The sequence below is a fragment of the Oxyura jamaicensis genome, chromosome 10 (genome assembly GCF_011077185.1).
Source record: "Oxyura jamaicensis isolate SHBP4307 breed ruddy duck chromosome 10, BPBGC_Ojam_1.0, whole genome shotgun sequence".
In the NCBI taxonomy this organism is placed as follows: Eukaryota; Metazoa; Chordata; class Aves; order Anseriformes; family Anatidae; genus Oxyura; species Oxyura jamaicensis.
The window spans coordinates 13,231,733-13,251,049 of NC_048902.1; the positions used below are offsets into that span (position 1 = coordinate 13,231,733).

Below are 19,317 nucleotides of genomic sequence, written 5' to 3' on the forward strand. Positions count from 1 at the left end.
GAGGAGACCCCCAGAGACTTTGGATCAGAACATAACAGACTTCTAATAAAGTTAGCTTGAGAATATTTTAATAATCAACAGCTACTCACATTTGCAAAATCCCGCTTGTAGCACAGAAAAAGTTAAAAAAACAACAACAACAACAACAAAAAGTACAAAAAGATCCTGACCTTGCAAATACTCACCTTTGTGAGCAGTCCTATCTTTGTAAATAGCCAGCCTTTCATCAGTGGTTTTATTTGCCTAAGTCCTTGCACATGCATTAAAAATTTATAACAGTTGTTACAGACAATGAAGTTATGTGTCACCCTGGTGTTTTCTAATAGTGGCTTGATTTAAATTGTGAGAAACAAAGGAAATAATATATTAAAAGAGGAATGAAAACATAATGCAACCACAAAAACTTTGGTTACAAGTGGAATTTAAGTAAATGGAATAACTTTTCTCATGAAGCAATACTGTGCCTCAAAAGTGCTTTGTATCAGTACTGCCCAGCCTGGGACTCAATGTCAGCTGCCCTTTAGACACCCTTGGTTCTCAGAATGTAGCCTGCTGGAGCAAGCCAACAACAGGATATGTCTTTTTTCCTAGCATTTATTTCATATCATCTTCATAAAACTGATATTTTGGTAAGAAATAGTAAGTGCATAAAAATGAAGCAGTATCTTTGAAAGAAAACACACACACACACAAAAAAAGCAATAAATCAAGATCTGGAAAGAAAATGAAAGCAGCAGACATTCCATAAGGTTTCCTTAAACAGTATTTAGTACTAAGGCATTTATTATCTTTAATCTGTAAGAAAAAAAAAAAAAAAAAAGCAAATCTGTAAGAAAAAAAGCAACGTGCCACCTGAATGGGTCCCACCTGGATATACCCATCTCCTGATGAAAGCAGCTAACCATTTCAACAGCAGCTAAGGGGGTGCTGTGACCAATTTAAAAGGACACTGCCTAGCTGTTAGGAAGCACAACCCATGCAGAAACTTCATTGTCTGTAACAGCAAGAGGTTAAACATCAGTAACATACAGCTGGGGCATTTTACATCTAAGTGTGTATGTGCACACACGAACAAAAATGTAAACCTTAGGGTTCATCCTTGGTCCTTTCCACCACCCACCCTTTAAAAGCACTGCTAAGAAGGATTTGAGAACCACTGGAGCTCACAAGCAACATGATTTTTCTTATCCACAGTATGGTAGGAATATATTAAGTTTCTTATGAAACACAGAACACTCAAAGCTTTTCTATTCCCCCCCTTTTTTAAGCACCTCGCTGCAGACATGGCATCACTGAGCTTTTTCCCTTGAGCTGCTGTAGGACTGGAGAAATAGTACCTTACAGGCACCGCTCCCACCCCTGCCCACAGGTCAGGGAAGCGAGATTAAATTCAGCAGAGGCTGAACTGAACAAAGAGGTGCAACTTGGGTCAACAGAAGAACTTCCTTTTAATTGCCCTGCAGCTAGGATCTTGCTCCAAAAGTGATGTTATGTTTTCAGGTGATATTTAATCAAATAGTCACTTGTTCATTAGAAAACACCTGAACTGTCTGCTAGGCTTTTTATTTTTTATTTTTTGGCTAATGAAGTATAAACATACCAAGCACAGAACAGACACTTTGCACCTGTACAGCCTCATCTCCCAGTTGTAGGAGGGCAAATTGCTCCCCTTACTTAAAGTTGCTGAGATCTCATCAAAGCACTTGAACACCATACTTGTTTTAAAAGGCCCCAGCAGCACAGGTGAGGAGAAAGCCTTCTTCATCACTTCAGGCACAGATCTTCTTGCTACCTCTTGTCCTTTGCACCTGAGAGATCACTGATGCAGACAGCACAGTCAATTTTTGTCAGATCTACAGAAAACAAAGTCATTGACATTGTAATTCTCTTATGCTTTCCCTCTTTGGCAAGGCTCCCTTTTTCCTCCCTCTGCTGCTATTTATATATTGTGTTTTCATTCCTGTAAGCAATATGCTCCCCTGTCATTCTCCAGCCTCATGGGAAGGACTTGTGGTTTCATGGACAGTTTGGTATGTACATAGCAGTCACTCCTACTCCAGAGTCCACCCTTGCAACGGGTGCTTCTCTGTATCTGCATGAAATGGTCACAGCTGGGCTGGTGACTAGGTTGGGGGACAGATCTGGGTTAAAACTAAGCTGACAAAATACGGTTTGCTTTATCCCAGATCCATACCCTAATCCACACAGTTTGGGGTGTGGCGTCATAACTGTTTTGGCCGTCCCAAGTGAGGGATCAGGCATAGACAGGAATGAATAGTTCCTGGCAGGTGAAGAGACTGGACTGCTGCACAGGGTTAAACCATGCTATCAGCGGTCTTCCTTCTCATAAAATGCCTGGCTCAGCTCTTCCCTCACCAGCTTCTCTCTGAGATTTGCATGCTGTTTACAGTCAGATTAATAAAAACACAGCTTTTAAAACATCTGTGCTATTTTCCTCTGTTTCAAATATCTGGACTTGTTGTATATGTAGTAGCTGAAACCTATCAGCCTATGCATTGCTTCCAAATAGGAAGGATTGTCTTCCCATTTACGTACAATAAATGTGCATGATAGCACCACTATTATAGCAATCCTGTCCCATGGATTCAAAACTAAAATGCGAGTACAAATACACTGCTCTCAAGACCACTTATATATGCTCTGCAAGGCTCTGTAAAGGAAATGCAGGTGCAGTCAGCCTAGGTTGAGCTTTTAAAAAAGTCTTTATATATTTATTTTTTACGAAGTCTGATTTACTGGTTCAGACTTACTTGGTTTTCTCATATGGACTAAGAGCACCCAGGCAGTCCATTACTTTGTCTCAGCTGACAGAAGGTAACTTCTAAAGATTCATTACCTCCATTGCCGGCTGCCTTGAAAACATAACCCTACTATATTACAAGTATTAGAGTATAAAGAAAGTTCCCTACCATACCTGCAGTTATTGCCATGATGTGTGTTATGGGATAGTAATAGCTGAAAGATATCAACATGAAGTTCGCTAGAAACAGCTCTAACACGGCTTTGTAAGCTACTCATTCAGGTGAATGAAGAGCTTATGCCTGAAACTTTTAATCTTCCTGTGTCCAGGAAACACAAGTCTTTCTAGTGCACTTCAAAGCCTTGGCCAACTGGAAGCAGACTACAGGAAAATGCTGTAGGATCCATTTGGAAGCTGACTCCAGCTCAAGAATTCAAAGAAATGAATTTGGCATCTATAGAGAGAGTGGAGTCAACACTTTCTAAGCAGGGGACAGAGAAAGATTTGGCAAGGCTTGTGCATATTTTATTGACATTTCACATCAGAAAGGGGCAATCCTAGATCTTCTAACTCCCTAAACCAACTCAGCCTGGAGTGGTCTTGAAGGACCCCTTCCCCAGGTGTATGATCTCTGTAGCTTAGGCCACGGTCTCTGTGGGTAGTTGAGTAGTAGGGACCATCATAAAACACACACATGAAAAAAAAAAAAAATTATTTTCCATGAACCCCTGCTTTTCTGCACTCCCTACTACCCACCAATCATAGATAAAGCTTTTATATGGATAGTTGTCAGAGAATTAGCATGGGAATGTAGGGAAGGAATAATTATGCCTGCTTCAGGTTATTCAAACTGAAACTTTTTAAAGGAATCTTTGGGAAACAGAAATCAACAGTGGTTGGCATCATGCTCAGAACATTGCCTTGGGACAATGAAACACACAAATGCTTTGCTGATATTTTGGATGCAGCACAGGAGAATTTTCCAAGTGATTTTTCATCTCGCAGCAAGAAAAGTGTTACTTCAGCCTTAAACATTTTCTTATTTACTTGTGGACATGTATTTGCAGCTTAAGCAAGCATCTGCAAAACATAAATGCCTACAGCACTTTTTAAAATTAATAGCAGAGGAGGAAATAACACTGCTACTCTAAGCAAAATTTTATCTATTAGGTTTGGTAAGAATGGGATGCTCTGTATAAACAAAGTCTTGTTTCCTTATTTGTGTAGGGATCAGAACGGCTGTCTTCAGCTTGCTTTTCTCCTGAAAATTCATTCCTGTAATCTCCTTATGCTCCTACATTAAAACCTAGGGCTCAATTGAGAGGTCACTTAACTGACAATTTAAGTTAGCTGTAAGTAAACCTAACAGAATGCAGCACAGCAAGCCACCCCACAAACAAAGCAAAACAACAGAAAACGGCAAATCGGTACTACCTCACCTACTACTTCATTCCTTACAAAAAAAAAAAAAAAAAAAAAAAAAAAAAAAAAAAAAAAAAAAACACGATTTCCTACTATGTCTTCTTTCTCTGTTCCCTTGCAAGTTACATCTGTTTATACTGAGTTGCCAATATGCCAGTTTGCTCAACAGCCATGTCTGTTCTGAAGAGATCCTTGTTCTTTAACAGTGGTGAACACACAACTGCATGAATAACTGCATGACTGCATGGCAGTGAGAGTCTAAGCACATCCAGGAAGGACCAAGGCAAAGATCTGAGAGGGCCCCTGATTCAGGGGAAGCAGGATTCCTCCAAATGGCTCAGCATCAACATAAAGCATCTTTTTGAGTGCAAGGCAGATAGTGTCACAAAACCCAATCTGAGAAATCACACAACAGGTAGCTCTAGGTAACTCCTCAGAAATAGGGACACCATTTACCACACTAGGGAATGTCTGTATTGAGTCAGACAGACATAACTGCAGCTAACAGCACTGGCTTCTCTGAAATACTAACCAACCAGGATATTCTGGGCACATGGAGATGCTCAGAAAGGAGTAGGTTCTTGCCATGAGCACACCTCTCAGCATAGGCAGCTGGACAGCTATTAGAGGAAGGAATAACTACAGGAAATTTGTTTCAGCTACAGGGAATTTCAGTCAATGATTCTTCATGAAAAACTAGGCAATGCAGTCCTGTGTATTGTACAGGGCAGTTTTGCTCCAGGGAAGGCAGTTATGGAATCATTCCCTGAAGAGTATGAGGCAACATAACAGCTTGATCATCTCAAAGTGCAGAATTCGTCATTCTCTCTCTCTCCCCTCACAACTGATATTCAGTTCAAAGCTTTCTCCTATTGTACTACCAGCTGCACCAAAATAGAATCCCAAAAAAATAATCACTTCCCCAAAATTCCTGTCTCAGTCAGAGTTATGAGCTTGGAGGCAGAGAACTGGAAACCTCTCAAAGGATTTTGCTATCACTGTTTCCCTGGGCAAAGATCACAGACAATAACCACTACAATTAGTATTTCAAATCTGTTTTCTGAAAAAAACTAACAAACAAACAAACAAAAAAGAAAACAACAGACTTTGCATCTAAAAATAATCTTGTGATAAAAAAAAAAAAAATCTTTTTCAAAAAGGTTAAAACCATTTGGTATTTTGCCTTTTTTCATTAATGAAACAATTCACAACTTCTGGACAATCTGTTCCAGTGCCTCACCACCCTCAGAGTAAAGAATTTCTTTCTAACATCTAACCTAAATCTCTCCTCTTTTAGTTTCCCCCTTGTCCTATCTCTATCTGCAAGTGTAGATAGATTTTGTACTGAAAATTTTAACAGAGTTGAAAACTTCTTGTCCCTTTGGTACAGTGAGTCTCACACTAGCAGAGCAAAACTCAACCTGACCCAATTTCATGAGATGGTGCCTCAGCCAGGAGCTAGGGTTGCACCACCAAAGTGACCTGTTCCTCAGAGAGGAAGAGGCTGCATTGGAAGGAATTCTTCTGAAAAAGCAAACTAGAGCTGCACCTACTCTGCTCTCCCATATCCCTATCTTTTCCCCCTCTTTATCATGGGATACAACACAGTGTCTCACCCATCAAATGGCTGGAAAATATAATAAGTCTGATCAGAAAAGGAAAGTTTATCGAAGAGCTCTACTAAATTCACTAGGTTTGCTGAGAGAACAGGATCTTTGAACAGCAACAGGTTATGTGATTGCAAGCAGACATTAATTTTATTATGCAATTGCCCAATTTCACTTTCCTGAAATATCTGGTTCTACTACATAGAGAAAGTCAGCATTTTTAGAGCAGTTTAAGCCATAAAATAGACTAATAGCATCAGAGGAAAAAAAAAAAAAAAAAAAACTTCCTTCAAAATTTGAGTGATTAGACTTATTTTCAATCTTTTATACACATGATCTATTATTTAATCTCCCCCTTACTTGATACTTGCAAACATCTTTTTACTCTAAACTCTTGTTTTTCCTCAATTACTGATGCATTTCTCTTGACAGTAATGGATTTTTGCAAAATGCTTCTGTGAGAGATCAGAAAGCAGGAGCATTTGCAAGCAAGGCTTCAGATGGCTGTGCCAGTTCTCCCCAGTGCAATGTCATGTCACTACTATTAAGCATATTCCCGCCTTGAAAGCCAAATCAAAGAGAATTTTAAAACAATGAATAAAATTATGAGGCCAAAAATGTTAGGGTGAGGAAAACCAGATATGATCCAATACTCACTAGGATAAATGAAATCAAAATTAGGCTCTCTTCATTGTGATATTAGGATCAGGATGTCCTTTCCCATATCTGTATTATCATTAAATAAAAATCTCTAACTACAACCTTTTGTCAGAGGAAAATGAGGGTAGTGTGCTTGGATAGTCAAAGCTGTACTTCCTTTTTTTTTTTTTTTTTTTTTTTTTTTTTTTGCTTTTCTCATAGGATACATGGGATAACTATTGCTTCTTTTTTCCACTTGGCCTCTTTGTAAGATTATCTTCATGAGTTCCCCCAGGATTTCATGAACTGAATAAAAAGAATAGTCTTTCTGCACAGAGTTTCTGGGCAAAATTGATTTCTTATAGTCTTTTCTGGTTGTTTTAATGTTTTCTCTTTTCCATACAACTCTGCCTAATATAAATTTGTACTTGAATCATGTATCATTCAATGAGCACATGAAAAAATTGGCACATAAGGTATTAAACAACCAGTAAAGTTCTTGTAAAAACAAATTTGGCAAGTGAGAAAGCTACGTCATGTTTGAATAACTACCATGTCTTCAAAATAACAAAGATAATTCTACAAATTTCTTTTTTTAGATTTTTAGTTCTCAGTAACTTTCTGAGAAGCTATTATTTAAAAAATGTGAGACTAGTGTGAGCACAGAACAGAAAATATTATCTGGGGTTCTTTCTTGCAATTATTCTCAAGTATGCTGCATGTGCTTATACAGCATAACAACTACTATGACTCTGAGAGGCTGCTGTGAAAATCACTGGTCCATCAATCCTTGCTGGTTACTGTTTAGAAAATGAGTTTGTGAAGGAATAAAGGCACTTTTTTTTCCACCAGGTTACAAGAAAGTAGGAAGAAGAAATAGTTTCTAATTAAAAGAGGAGGTTTTAAATCAGGCTTAGCAGGCCATAGCAAGGCCAGGCCTGCCTGCAGGCACCATGCCTCATGGCGATGTGGGACTTTGCCTTGCAGGCCTGAGTGGCCTGCGGCTGCCATCAGGCCACCCACCCGCTGATAGGACAGGACCCTGGGGAATTCAGGCTCCCTCAGGGCTCTCCAGGCTTTAGTGCTCAGATAAAAGCTCCTGGGCAGCTGGGGGCTATGGGTGCAGGCACCCTGTGGCAGACAAGCCTGGGGCTGGCCTACCAGAGGCCCCACAAAACCAACAAGGAGCCAGGGTGCCCCTCAGCAAATCGGACTGGAAATAGCCCTGGGGTCAGGCCGTGTACTTGGCCACACAAAATTGTTGGCTCCCCTCCCCTCTTCTACACCATCTGCATTTTTATACAACATGAGGAAATATGTTATATATAATCAATTTTTGGTTGTCCAGTAGTGGTTCCTGATATATTTCTTTGCAGGCTGCTGTTTTTTTCCCTGCTTGAGTGGCATAGCAATAAAAAAAATACATCTATTATTCATTAAATGACATCAAAATGCATTAATATGCATCAGCATTTCTGAATGACATCCACATCGCAACAATACACAACACTTCTCACCTCATTTGCCTTATTAACAGCTAAACATCATAATTTGCGGTTTAAAGTTTGAGTGTTGGAAGGGGAGGAAATTTGTTGCACTGTGCATGGCAAATGAGATAAGATGGGAGAGCTCACAGTGGCAGGAGAGCAAAAGCTTGTGCTGCTGAAGCACAGGACCAAGGACCAGAGCAGATATGTCTCTCTGTGGAGATAGCACAGACTGACCTGGTGAGCGTAAGGCAAGAAATTTGAGGCCACCAATGAAAATTTCAGTCTGTGGGTTTGTCTACAGAGCTTGGAGCCCATCAAAGCCCCTGTTTGCCAGCTGACTCTCAGCTTGTCATCTACACGCGTGCAAAGTAACCACAAATCCTTACGAGGTCAGAACACTACATTTTTAGATGCTTTATATACCAGTAAACATTTCCAGGCAGAATGCAGAATCACTGAGGTCAAAATCGAACCCATAAAGAGGAACTTTCTTTTTAAAACTGAAGGGATTTAGTCCTACGGAGCTCAGTTTTAACATATTTTAAAACAGGATTTAATGAAAGTCACCAGGTTCAGGGTGTGAGAGATGTGGAAAAGGACATTTCTAAAGTAAAGGTCAATCCATAGATACATGCTCTTTGTGATATGTGCTGGCATTGTTTTGTTGTTGTTGTTTATTTTGTATACAGAAAAATATAAGAAAGGAAAGAGGAGTCAAGAGTATTTATTCTTGTGGCTTTCCTGCTTGCTGCCTGGAAGCGAGCCTTAGCATTGCTGTATTAACTGGCACCACAGCGTACATTTGCAAGATGGAGAGATCTGCATAACATTTTCCTGACTGCCACTGTATGTCAAACTATATGGAAGATGATTTATGGACTTTGCTGTTTATGGGGATAAATGAGAACAGAATTATGCCTAGTTCACTGTGTCCCAAATAATTCCTTGAGGTTATGAAGTCTGTATAATGCTGTGTTACCATAGTTTTGTGCTAGCATAAAATCAAAATAACAGAAAATGAACTACTGAAGCAGAATGTATAGGAAACATACCAAAACACGTAGTGCTGTGGGAGGTGAATTTCTCTGTAGCCAAGCCACGTCAGTGCTGGAAGCCACGAAGAACTACCATGTTTTACTTCCAGTTAATATTCAGTGCTTCCACTGGAACACTCCTAGACTGTATCTGTTATTGTATTATCTGTGCAGCATTTGGCACACTATATCTAAAACTAGAATCATAGAATCATTAAGGTTGGAAGAGACCTTCAAGATCATGTGGTCCAACCATCACCCTACCACCAATGTCACCCAACTAAACCATGTCCCTAAGCGCCAAGTCCAACCTTGCCTTGGAAATCCCCAGGAACAGTGACACCATCACCTCCCTGGGCAACCCATTCCAATGCCTGACTGCTCTTTCTGAGAAGAAACATCTCCTAATTTCCAACCTAAATCTCCCCTGGATAGTCTCACAAATTTTAGCATATAAGCAAATGAATTTGAGAGCTAAATAGTTTCTCTTCTTAAAGAGGAGCACTCAAAACACCTAACAGTTACTAATGTTGTGTCCTGGTAAATAAAAAGAGAAGGATCCCTCATTGATTTAAAAGCAGGATGCAATACAATGAACAGTAACAGAGAGATTCTATACTCTTCAAGCAGCATGGAGATGACTGCTACCATTCTTGAAAGCAGTTCAGAGGCACTGTAGGCAAGGTCCTACTTGAGATCCTACAAGATTGAAACTGGAAGTAACATCTCCGAGATGCAGAATAAGGCTAACAATCACTATGCAAGTCCATTGTTATTGTTTCTACTTACTGTATACCTCCCAAATATGATTATGGAACTCCAGGTTTTTAAAGGATGATTCCCAGGGGTCTGCTTGTACTGTCTGCTGAGTCCTGACAATGACAGATCTGCCATTCAAGAATGTAGGCTGATCCTAACAGCTAAGGCTGTTTTTGTCATTTATTAATGTTACTGCAGTTAGAAACTTAAAATGGAACATGAATTTACTTGTTAGAACTCTAGCCACAGGCTTATTACAAAGTTCCCATTTTGATACATAAAATTTTGCTTTTATAAACATGATAAGATAAGGCATTGAAAAAATAGCTCTATGGGGCAAATACTACTTAAATGATTATGTGAGGCTGCGGTCTCAATAAGCATGGGGTAGGATTTACTCTTCAGTTACGAAATGGAAAAGTCCAATATTTGTAAATAAAATGCTCTTTAAAAGAGTTAGGAAGAATTCCTTTGTTAGGAAGAAAAGCATTCCTAAAAGATTTCTATCTATTTGGTCTTAGTCCAGAGTTCTTTAATGGTTTTGTAAGCAGTAATGTTTTTGTTCTGCAAGACAAATTCCCATTGATTTTAGTTTCTAATGACTGCTAGGTCAGGCTTTCTCTGTATTTGCTTAATTAATTAGTGTGACCTTCCTTCCATGTAAAACTCAGGATGACAACCTTCCATTTTACCAGCTGTTTGAATGTTATTCTAAAGCACTTGTGATGTCAAAGGCTATGTATAAAGTTACTAAGTATCCATTTCTAGTCTTTTTTTTTTTTTCAAAAGTGCCTTGTCAGCATAAATTTATGATTTATTTATTTTCAGCTCAATCTGATATCCCTTGTCACATGGATTTAAATTAATGCGTACACACTGACCTACAGGAAAGATAGCTACTGTTTCTTGAGATATGAGGAAGTAATTTGAATTCCAGAGAAGACTTCAGATAAATGTATTAATTTTTAAAGTTGGAAATTTCCTGCAATGCTTCAATTTTCTGCTTTGCCATTCAACAGTGGAGGTAGAGATTGGAAAGAGAAGTACTGGATCCAGTACAAAGACTAGTTTAGGTGTCATCCAGTAAAACTAGCTAATACTTAGAGGATGCATTTAAGTCTGACAGTATTTGGACTTAGGTTAAAAGTCAAAGGCATGGGAATAGATTGGCTCCTAAATCCTGCCCAAGCACCTCTATTCTAAATAAAGTCAATGAGAGTTTAGGATTTAAGAACCTAAGTGCAATTAGGTATGTTGGCCTTACACTTCACTTCTCAGGGCTGCCGTAAGTGCATATTATTGTTATGCATGTACTGAAGCCCTTACATGAAAAAAATGTTTCAAATACTACAGAAAAACCACCTAAAATTAAACTATCGCTGTGACTTTTGTTCAGTTACAAATCAATTTTATTTTGACAACAGGTTAACAGAAGACATGGCTCAGACGGACAGCCTAGAGCTAGACAGATTGTATAATTTAATGCTCTGCAATTAAGAGACAAAACCTAGAGTTGCTGCCTTTCAAATGTGTACGTTAAAATTTTGCCAGAATTCTGCTGTCTGCATGAATGCCAGTAAACTGGAGCAGTTGCCATGCTACTTCATGGAAAATTATTTAAGGCAATGCTTTATTTAGTCTGCTTAAAGGTGATGGGATAAAACACCAAGGCGGTATTGCAGAGATTATTATAATATATATTTCATTTATTAATACTGAGCTACCTGTACTGCAGCCAACTTCAAGGTACTTCAGAAGTATGTTTCTCATTCTTTGGCTGGAGAACAAAAGCCTTCATTCTAGACAAATGTAAGATAAATAATATTTACATTCTAGGACCCTACAGAAAACTACTTTTCCTAGAATTTTCCATGCGTAGGCAGAGAAAACAGTCTTGATTTTACTGTCTCATCTTACAGGTGAGATATTAACTTATTTTTTTGGCCATATCTGACAAATGAACATATAAGCCAAGCTTTTATCAGAACAGCTGGAGTCCCACGTTTGAAGATCCCACAGAGTAAAATCTCAATTCCTGTCTACATGCTTCTGTATTGCAATGGAATATTTACCACGATACAGTTGGAGCTGGCCTTTCTCATACTGACTCAGTATAAATGATTTTTCCACCTGTCCATCTAAAACTATCCGTCATTCTTCCCTTTCCACCAGCCCCCCTGAAGTTTACCAATGTAATTACCCTTGTGGTCACTACCAAACCTGCCCTGGGCTATTAAGGGAGAAGTTTTTTTTTTAACCTTTCTGACAGAGGAGAAACAACACTGACTGTTATACCAGAGATTTGACATTGTAGTAGAGGGAAAATAAAAAGGAAAAAGCAGCAGGGTACAGTACTCTCCACTCACATCTGACCTCTACCCTGTACCTCTTTCTAGCAGCTTGACTTTATACAAGCACTGGAAAATATTCCTTCTGCTCACATGGGAAAGAGTTGGGTTTTTGATTCTAAAAGCCCTAGATATGTTGCTGTTGCCCCATGGCTGAGTTTATCAGGGCAGAGGCAGGTGACTGTCAGTACCGAGTGACAATGTCTGACTTGTGAAAAACTACTTCTGTTCCATACTGCCTGACCCGGCGAAGAGAGCCAGTTAACTGCAAACCCATCCTGATTCCATGCTATAGCATTGTGCTAAGTCCTTAATAGAAACTGTTTTCAGAATCTATTTTAATCAATTAAGAACAGTTGGATCCTTTAGTGTATGGTTACTGTAGTCTTATTATGCATTTAAAATGCAATTATGGACAGGAAAATAACGTTCATTCTCTTTTGACCCCTTTATACTCAAGTGAATTAAGCCTACTTCTCATCTGCATTCAAAGTCCCAGCTGCTCACTGTTGAGCAGATTCAGTAAGGTTTTTGTATCCCGTAGCAGTGCAGCACTGCCGTCTGTAAGGCCAGGGTGTGTGGTGGGAGCGGGGATGGCTGCTGGCTCCTGAATTGTCAGCCTGCTCCAAGTTCATTCTCAGGGTGGTGATTCACGAGGTAGAAAAGAACCTAGATCCAGTTCACAGGCTAAGCTTTACAGGGCTAGAAAATCTTCTGAAGCTTAAGAAAATATATTAACATTAAATAAAAAAAAAGGGGGGGGGGGGGGAAGGAAACCAGTTTTTAGAGTCACTTCCTATAGCAGAGCATATCTTTGAAACTATGTGTTATCCAACAGACTGGGGGGAGAGCGACAAGGGTGAATGTAGAAGTGTACCGTGAAGGAGTTTTTCTAAACATAAATAAATAGCAAATGATTACACTTTCACTGGAAGAAGCAAATCTGAGGGAGGAGCAAGTTGTTATGCTTTGAAATCACCTCAGCGATTGCAATGTCTCCATACATAGTTTCAGCAACCAACAGGCCACATCTTAAATTTAGGACAAAACAGCAAACAAAAGCTAACTAAATGACACTGATGCAAGGAGCTTCCTAATATAATTAGCGATATCAGAAGACCTTAGGCAGAAAGATGAGGGGATTCCCTGCTGATAAGCCAGCTGATACATGTACCAGAGTGGTATGTAGTAAGCACATCCCAGATTTCTTATATTTGTTCCTAAATGTTGCACTCGTATTTTCATTTGATGGAGAGATATGGATAGGCCAGCTACGTTTCACCATTAGATTGCTAATGTAGCCTCAAGGTTATATTCATTAGAAACTTGGCAAATGCTTTAATTGCTATCCACTGCAGTAGGTCACAAAAACAAACAAACAAACAAACAAAACCAAACAGTGTCGCATTCAGTAAGCTACTCCCTAGGTTTAGAGAGGTTGTAAGTTGGGACAAAACAGCCTAGCAGGACTTGAGGCCACTGTGAAGAGCTGTCACTTCAAACTATTCTTCCAGTAGATGCTGAGGGGACAGTTTGAACACCATTCTTTGCTGTCAAAGTTGCTACCTACCTTAGGGTTTTATGTTGCTACTGTAGCTTGCCAAAACTTCCTACTAAAAACTGTGTATCAGTAGAACTGGCCATACTGACTCTCAGATAATTACTGGCACTTCTTTTTGCAAAGTCAAAACTCCACTTGGACTTCCTGTTCAAGGAAAAGGGAGTTGTATTAGTTGGCAGGTGAGGGGAGGTGATACCAAGGGGAATTTGTTTTGGGAATGCAGTGTTCCAGTTAGAGCATCCTTTCTGGCAGAAAGGCTTTCCTCAAAGACAAAGTTCAGCAGTGTTTACTGAAACTGCTTAGCTCTCAGACCTGCCTTAGGTTTTATGGAGGCTTTGTAAATAGTGCTTGTCATATCGCTGCTTAATATGGGAAATGCCAAGTGTAGGCTGTCAGCCTTTATGGCCCACTGATTTTAGATAAGCATCTTGGAGACACGGGCTTTAGTCACGCTGAATATCACATTGAGCCTTCCTTTCCTCAAACCTCACTGATCTGGTGTCCATGTGAGTAATGCCTGATCACTGCCATATGCCTCAGAAAATAATTACCCTTAACATTCCTGCTGGTGAGGGACACTTGACAGAAAGATGCAGTTTGTCAAGCACAGGTAAGTCTGAAAATACTAAGTTAAAGCGAAGCAATAAGAAGTTTCTACCTGCCCACAATCTGTCTGAAGTCAATGTAGTTTTTATGAGGCATTTTATTAGAAAGAGAGTTTCTCTAGAAATCAACCTGCCCGCTACCAGCCCAATGTTTACAGAACTAATATAATTCAAGGGTGCTCACAGTCAAGTAAATGCAAGCCAAACATTATTCTCTGCTAGGGAAGAGTCATTCAAAGAAGGGTACGATGTGCAGATTATATTTTAACATGCCCATAAAGTCCTATTTTCTAGCTTAGTGCTGTGCATCTCTCTGCTTTTGAAAGGTTTGCAGTTACAATGTTCATTCAACCCAGGAAAGATGCCCTGGGCAGCTTTAACATATGAGTCCCATTATTTACTGAGCATATCAGTACAGGATGACTGACCTTGGTAACTTTACATGCATCAGAATGCTTATGAGCAGGTTCTCTACCCTTCTTCCCACACTCCGTCTTCTTGAGCAAGAAGCCAACAGATGTCTTTCCTACTCCGACGCTTGGTGTATACAAAAACTATTTTTATGGCAGTCTGAGACTATTTCCATTGCTGTCTCCCCCCAGCCCCTGAAAAGCCATGGGTGCCATTTGGGCAGTCACATAAACAAATAGAGAATGTTTGGCTAAATCTCAGTTTGTACAGTTTGATTTGCAGAGCAGGCTTAAATAGAAAGCACAGCACTGAATTAAAAGCTGTGGTGCAACGGTGGAGGTTTCTGATATTCAAGGAGCTTCCTTGTATCTTGCTTAATATACTTGCTTTAGTTATTAATAGTTGCCTTTGGATGGTAATTGTGAACGTAGACACATTCTCAGAGTGTTCTTATTACACCTATCCACCCCTTAATGATAGTGTGAGGTCTGCCTATTCTTTCCCCTGTTCTTCAATATCATTTGCAGGGGTCTCATTTTTTTTTAATCAATACAGAACAATAGTACATAAAAATCACACCTTTTTAGTAAAGATAAAATATTTTTTCCCCCAGACATTGGGATCTGATAATTCTTAACATTAATCTGCAGTGACAGGGGAGATCATGAATTTTATTACTTTTATGAATCAGCTACTGTCAGAAATACTGCAAAACTGATAAGAACCAGTTGCCCTTGTTCACCTCCTAAGAGAAGACATGTTGAACCATGATGGAGTTACAAAGGCTCTCTCCTGCACTTAACTCTTGCCCCTCCTCAGTCAAAACCCCATTTTAGGAAAGCTGAGTGTGGCTGACACAAGAATAGGAGTCACTTCTGAATCCGGCACTGATGGAATAACACCAGCAGAACTGCAGCTGAGCAACTGAAAAGCCGGCGCTGTTTTTGGGCCAGTGTGCTGTCCTTCCAGATGCTCCTGGACTCAGCTGGTGCATATTGAAACTGTGGGAGATCTGAAGTCATTCCTTACCATAATGCACAGTACTGGGATCATCTAGAAGACCTTGCAGGGAAAACAATCCAAGGGGAAGGAAAGAACAGCTCGTCCAAAACCAATTTCAGATCTGTATTTGCACATATATTAAAATTTGCCTTAGAAAAAAGTTGGTTTTTTAAATGAGGAATGACTGCAGTCCAGTTAGCTCCTACCCTAGCACAGATCTTTGCATGGAAGCACACCAAACAAGGCAGGAAAATTTAGTTAATCCTAATGGTATCATCAAAATTTGGTCCCTGCAGCAGTTAAAAGATCCTTGGCTGGATGCTCTGTACTGAGCTACACAACTGGAGAGATGGGGATCAGAGAAAGGTAATCTTATCTTTTTCAGGATGTACTGATTCAGGGATGTAATATCTATCAGTTAGATGCATGGCTGTTTTTGTCCAAAAGTCATGTTCTGCAACTAGCCCCTACTGCCTGCACTTGCAATTAACTAAACCTCCAAGAGCACAGATGTGAAATGAGCCCGTGACAATAAATGGGCAAATACCCATCAGAGGGCTGGTGGAGACCCACTGGTACACCTCTCACCTTATCATTCATGGGACAGAGCTGTTTGAGTTAAGTTTCCTTTCATGCATGAAAAGCTTTTAAGGAATCTCATTACTGTGCTGTATATGTGTATAAAAGCAGATAGGTAACCTAGAAGCAAAGCACTAATACTTCTAAAACCAGGCACTGTTCTATCTTACTTAAGGATGTTGAGACAGAAACTGAAGTTGGATCACAGAGTTCTGAAAAACCTTTAATATAATATAGCTTTAAAACCTTTTAAAAATCTTCCTAAACATGAGTCCCATCTTCTCCAGAGACTTGCAAAGCAGCTGATAATCTCTTTGACCATTTTAATTGTTTCAAAGAGAACTCCTTAATAGAAGGTGTCTTTTCCTTAGCCCACTAACTTGCTTTCACATTACAGTGATCTCAGTCCACCAGAAAACAAAATGAGGAAGGTGGCTGGGAGCAGAAAACCAGCATTACTTTTAAGACAGTTTCAAGCACATTCAGAAGTTAGCGTGATCCCTGCAAAGAGGAAAAGACCTTCAAACTGCTGAGTCAGTTCAGGCAAGCCCTTGTTGCTCGCTGTACATTAGGTTCGCTTGAAAATGTTCCTTGTGGCTAATGGCGCATTAATAAGATATTGGCTGTATAGTACTGTCAGATGCTGTGCCAGAAAACCAGCCTGTTATAAATTGAACAGGTACAAAGGTTCTGGCAATCTGATTCCCAATGACCCACTGACAAGCTACTGATGTAGCTGAAGATGTGGAGATGGAATGTAATTGTACACAATCTTTTTAATCAAGGACTACATTTCCAATAACCTACTGAAGTGACAAAGAAAACAACATCAGGCTGTAATACATGGCTGGAATCAAAGCTCCTTTGGTACAATCTTAATTAAAGAGTGCCTCTGACTACAGGTCTTACAGAATAGTCAATGAGCTTCCAGCTGAGGAAAGGATCTTTCTCGATTTGATGAAATGGCTGCACGTGTATTTAGAGAGAGCGTAATCAGAAAAAGGAAAGTAGAAACACGGGATAAAACTCAGGCCATGGGCTGCACTTGGTAATGCCATCAGTATAGGTTTGGATGAGAGGGAAGGAGTGAGATGGTATTAACCATCCCCAACAACACCAAGGACAAAGCTGTGGCCAAAACCATCACTAGCAGAGGTCAGAGCAGCTTCAGGGAATTTGTATCCCAGACTAGCTTGCAGCAGCCTCCAGGGGCTTGAGTGCTTGAGGGCTGCAGGCCTCAAGGTGATCAATGGAGCATGTCCCAGAAACAGGCATGAAGATCAGGGTACAAGTCATTGGGTGGTTTTTTACACCACCCAGCCAGTCTTCAGTGCCCATTTGCTCTGTTCTGATGAGCACTAAATCAGTATTTGGCCCACCTCATGCCACCAAAGGCCATCCAGAAAATGCCTGATTGCTTTACCATTCTCAGAGATCATTTTTGACTGCTCTGTCTTTGATTAAATACAAACTGTATTCTATTCCCATCCACCCAACACATCTCAAATATGTTCTGCAATTAAAAGATACTGGAAGTTTAGAAGTTTGGTTTGCTCTTGCTCTGTTTACCCCACTAACATAATGACCTGTCTCAGAAGTCAAGTAACTTTAACGATATTTGCATGATCTGCCCTTTGCCAGCCAGCCTCAATGCCAAAAAACAGTCTTGGACACGTTTGATTTACTAGCACAGATACAGCCCACGCATCCCGTGAAGGACAACAGACAGAAGCCATAAACAGCTGGGACAGACTCAGGACCCTGACTGATCCTCCCTCTCCTAAGCAATAGGCCATTTATCCTCTTACCCAGCCTCGCTCAGTGATGCACAGAATTTGGAAGCTGCTATATTTGTCATGTACCTGCAGAGCTGGAGACTAGAGTTCAATTATCCTTAAACTCTTATCAGGATCTTTCACTCCTGCCAGTGCTGCCATGGAAATGTAATGCATGTCCTGCCTCAAGGTTTTGGTTCCTTTGTAATAAAAATCATCTGGCCTCTCTGAAGGAAAAGGCAATCCATCCCCACTGGGAGACAGTTGAAAAAATAATCTATCTGGATGCCAACTGGATCCTCATCAGAAAGCTTTTGTGCAGTATTCATGGATGGAACTGTACAAAAAAAAAAAAAGGGGGGGCTGAAAAGTGGAAGATTGGGATGTTGAACTGTTTGTTCGCACTGATTCCAGAGGGTGCTCCAGGCACTCAGCACCTCTGAAAGTGGGCCAATGCTCATTCTCCCAGTACTTACAGTTAAAAAAAAAGTTCTCTTGAGAAAACAGGGAAAAACTAGTAATGATATTACTAATTCTCCTGTTGGCAAATTATAACGAGAATTGGCTGACATGCTGCAACAAGTCTACCTTTCCAGCTGGAGAGGATGAGTAGCACTGAGCTTCTTGTTGCCTCCCGGAGCACTGAACTCTGCTCCTGAACCAGACCTAACCCAAACTCTCCTCAGAACACCTGGGGCCCTACCTTCTTGTTTCAGATCCTGTGATTGTTTTCTCCAATTCCTCATACCAGTGAAAAGAGATAAATCTGTTTAAGAAGAGCTGTTTTTGCCAATGTTTTCCAAGGTTTCTCCTTAGAGATATTTTCTCCTTACTCAAGAAATTTCTGGCTTTTGGACAGTTTCTTCTGTAGGTCAACTTTTGTTCAGTGACTTGGCAACACATGCTGAAAAATATATAACAATATTTCCTGATTTGCAGTCAGATCCGTATTACTATCAGGAGCATCTCTAAGTTCCATAGCTTATTCCTTCACTCTTTAAGTTTCCTCTGCAAATCCTCCCCAACCCCCTTTTTTTTCCTCCAGGTTAAGATAATATGTAGTTCAGCTGGCATTGTGCCTCTGATATCAACACAAAAACAGAAATATCACAGTAATTTGTCTTCTGTGGACTTAAGCAGTTCTAAAAAGGAACAGATAAGGGCAGTATCTTTTGTGGGAGCCCAGTGTAAAACTTTATAATTTTGTTTTCTTTTCAACCAGAACACAGAACTCTGGACTTTAAGCTCTGTTCATTCCTGTTTATTTTTAATCATATCCCCTCGAATTTCTAAGTATCTGAGAAAACTGATTCAGAATCTTTTT

General features: G+C 39.9%; 1 protein-coding gene across 1 annotated transcript in view; it reads left to right on the forward strand.

Moving 5' to 3' along the window:
• CTXND1 (cortexin domain containing 1) overlaps positions 1-19,317 on the forward strand; it is a 34,786-nt gene that overhangs the window by 6,226 nt on the left and 9,243 nt on the right. The window lies entirely within an intron of this gene.